The sequence below is a fragment of the Salmo salar genome, chromosome 15 (genome assembly GCF_965601325.2).
Source record: "Salmo salar chromosome 15, fSalSal1, whole genome shotgun sequence".
Classification (NCBI taxonomy): domain Eukaryota; kingdom Metazoa; phylum Chordata; class Actinopteri; order Salmoniformes; family Salmonidae; genus Salmo; species Salmo salar.
This window is the reverse complement of record NC_138305.1, coordinates 13,097,173-13,101,484: the sequence shown is the minus strand read 5'-3', so window position 1 is coordinate 13,101,484 and position 4,312 is coordinate 13,097,173.

Genomic DNA, 4,312 nt, shown 5'->3' with positions numbered 1-4,312 from the left:
CCAGCACTAACTCAGCCAGCACTAACTCAGCCAGCCCTAACTCAGCCTGCCCTAACTCAGCCTGCCCTAACTCAGCCAGCCCTAACTCAGCCAGCCCGCCCTAACTCAGCCAGCCAGCCCTAATTCAGCCAGCCAGCCGTAACTCAGCCAGCCCTAACTCAGCCAGCCCTAACTCAGCCAGCAGTAACTCAGCCAGCCCTAACTCAGCCAGCCAGGATTACCTGTAGGTGAGGATGGGGGAGAGTGACTAATCATCCAGGAGAGAGGTTTCATCCGAGAAGGGGTTCAACATCATTCCTGAAGTAAAATACACTGCTCAAAAAAATAAAGGGAACACTAAAATAACACATCCTAGATCTGAATGAATGAAATAATCTTATTAACTACTTTTTTCTTTACATAGTTGAATGTGCTGACAACAAAATCACACAAAAATAATCAATGGAAATCCAATTTATCAACCCATGGAGATCTGGATTTGGAGTCACAATCAAAATTAAAGTGGAAAACCACACTACAGGTTGATCCAACTTTGATGTAATGTCCTTAAAACAAGTCAAAATGAGACTCAGTAGTGTGTGTGGCCTCCACGTGCCTGTATGACCTCCCTACAATGCCTGGGCATGCTCCCGATGAGGTGGCGGATGGTCTCCTGAGGGATATCCTCCCAGACCTGGACTAAAGCATCCGCCAACTCCTAGACAGTCTGTGGTGCAATGTGGCGTTGGTGGATGGAGCGAGACATGATGTCCCACATGTGCTCAATTGGATTCAGGTCTGGGGAACGGGCAGGCCAGTCCATAGCATCAATGTCTTCCTCTTGCAGGAACTGCTGACACACTCCAGCCACATGAGGTCTAGCATTGTCTTGCATTAGGAGGAACCCAGGGCCAACCGCACCAGCATATGGTCTCACAAAGGGTCTGAGGATCTCATCTCGGTACCTAATGTCAGTCAGGCTACCTCTGGCGAGCACATGGAGGGCTGTGCGGCCCCCAAAGAAATGCCACCCCACACCATGACTGACCCACCGCCAAACCGGTCATGCTGGAGGATGTTGCAGGCAGCAGAACATTCTCCACGGCGTCTCCAGACTCTGTCACGTCTGTCACATGTGCTCAGTGTGAACCTGCTTTCATCTGTGAAGAGCACAGGGCGCCAGTGGCGAATTTGCCAATCTTGGTGTTCTCTGGCAAATGCCAAACGTCCTGCACGGTGTTGGGCTGTAAGCACAACCCCCACCTGTGGACGTCGGGCCCTCATACCACCCTCATGGAGTCTGTTTCTGACCGTTTGAGCAGACACATGCACATTTGTGGCCTGCTGGAGGTCATTTTGCAGGGCTCTGGCAGTGCTTCTCCTGCTCCTCCTTGCACAAAGGCGGAGGTAGCGGTCCTGCTGCTGGGTTGTTGCCCTCCTACGGCCTCCTCCACGTCTCCTGATGTACTGGCCTGTCTCCTGGTAGCGCCTCCATGCTCTGGACACTACGCTGACACACACAGCAAACCTTCTTGCCACAGCTCGCATTGATGTGCCATCCTGGATGAGCTGCACTACCTGAGCCACTTGTGTGTGTTGTAGACTCCGTCTCATGCTACCACTAGAGTGAAAGCACCGCCAGCATTTAAAAGTGACCAAAACATCAGCCAGGAAGCATAGGAACTGAGAAGTGGTCTGTGGTCACCACCTGCAGAAGCACTCCTTTATTGGGGGTGTCTTGCTAATTACCTATAATTTCCACCTGTTGTCTATTCCATTTGCACAACAGCATGTGAAATTTATTGTCAATCAGTGTTGCTTCCTAAGTGGACAGTTTGATTACACAGAAGTGTGATTGACTTGGAGTTACATTGTGTTGTTTAAGTGTTCCCTTTATTTTTTTGAGCAGTGTATATAAAATAATTATTAAAAAACAAAAAATAATGCCATAAATCAGGTCTACACAATATGTACAGGGTAACGTCCATGAATGTGTGGTAGCCTTAGCCAGCCCTAAGACAGAGATGGGCCTTAGCCAGCCCTAAGACAGAGGTAAGACAGAGATAAGCCTTAGACAGCCGTAAGACAGAGATAAGACAGAGATAGGCCTTAGCCAGCCATAAGACAGAGATAGGCCTTAGCCAGCCATAAGACAGATATAGGCCTTAGCCAGCCCTAAGACAGAGATAAGACAGAGATAAGACAGAGATAGGCCGTAGCCAGCCCTAAGACAGAGATAAGACAGAGATAGGCCTTAGCCAGCCCTAAGACAGAGATAGGCCTTAGACAGCCATAAGACAGCCCTAAGACAGAGACAAGCCTTAGCCAGCCCTAAGACAGAGATAAGCCTTAGCCAGCCCTAAGACAGAGATAAGCCTTAGCCAGCCCTAAGACAGAGATAAGACAGAGGTAAGACAGAAGCCTAACATCATCATGTTTCCAATACAAGATGCATCAAACTGGCTATACTATTGATCAATTTCCGTTGAACAGGCCAAAATAAACGTGTTCTTTAGCGATTTAGTTTGTTGTTGACATTTTCCATTGACTTCTGCCTGAATCTTCATTGCGCAAGCAAGAATTACAGGAAGAGTCTCTTGATAGACTCTCATCTTTGATTCAAGTCTCTCCGGTGAAAAAGTTATACGTTTTTTACAATTTTACCTTTATTTAACAAGTCAGTTAAGAACAAATTCTTATTTACAATGACGGCCTACCCCATCCAAACCCGGACGAGGCTGGGCCAATTGTGCGCCACCCTATGGGACTCCCAATCACAGCCGGTTGTGATACAGCCTGGAATCGAACCAGGGTCTGTAGAGACACCTCTAGCACTGAGATGCAGTGCCTTAGACCGCTGTGATACAACCTGGAATCGAACCAGGGTCTGTAGAGACACCTCTAGCACTGAGATGCAGTGCCTTAGACCGCTGTGATACAGCCTGGAATCGAACCAGGGTCTGTAGAGACACCTCTAGCACTGAGATGCAGTGCCTTAGACCGCTGTGATACAGCCTGGAATCGAACCAGGGTCTGTAGAGACACCTCTAGCACTGAGATGCAGTGCCTTAGACCGCTGTGATACAGCCTGAAATCGAACCAGGGTCTGTAGATGCAGTGCCTTAGACCGCTGCGCCACTCGGGAACCCAAAATATACATGTACTACCATGAAAATAAAACCCAAATAAATCCCGACTAATTTCTACCACACCCTGCCAACTCCCCCAACCCCGTTAACCTCTATATTATTCTGGAACACTCCACCCTTAGGATTGTTCACCACGTCAACAACCATTTCAACAGTAACCTCTGTTACCCCAAATATCTCTTTTTGCCGTCTCCACATTAACCTTCAACCTGGCATTTCTGCTTTCCACAACCCGAGTCGTCGTATTGATGACCTTAGCCAATAAAAGCTAACGAAGTCAACTTTATTCATTATCAAAGTGTCCTTTTGATGCCGCACATTCATGAGCACCAGATTTCTGAACCATGCCAGGACCGTTGGAAACACCAGCCCCGACAGCAGGTCCAGTTAGTCCAGGAACAGCCATGGAAACTCCTTCAGTCCTCGCTGTAGTTCCACCGATCTGTCTTACAGCCTCTGCATATGATTACATCATGACCGATCTTATATCTCTGAGCCTCTCTAGCCTCTATCTGTACCTGGCATCCACCAAATGCGGCACTATGTTCTCCCCTTTCACATTGCTCACACATTCACCGTAATCATGTTCCCCTCCACACTTGGCACATTTCCTTCCTTTACACTGAACAGCTACATGTCCCATTCTTTTGGCATTTAAAAACACTGCAGTGGGGATGGGAAAAATTCTCTGACATTGAAACTCAGGAATCCTCTCTGTACTTTTCCAGACTTAACTTTCTCAAACCTCAGCGGCACTGATAGGCTTCCAGCGGCACTGATAGGCTTCCAGCGGCACCGATAGGCTTCCAGCAGCACCGATAGGCTTCCAGCGGCACCGATAGGCTTCCAGCGGCACCGATAGGCTTCCAGCGGCACCGATAGGCTTCCAGCGGCACCGATAAGCTTCCAGCGGCACCGATAGGCTTCCAGCTGCACCGATAGGCTTCCAGCGGCACTGATAGGCTTCCAGCGGCACTGATAGGCTTCCAGCGGCACTACCCAGCATAATAACCAGAGACATGACTGTTAATGTGATGACTCCTCTACCCAGCATAATAACCAGAGACATGACTGTTAATGTGATGACTCCTCTAGCCAGCATAATAACCAGAGACATGACTGTTAATGTGATGACTCCTCTACCCAGCATAATAACCAGAGACATGACTGTTAATGTGATGACT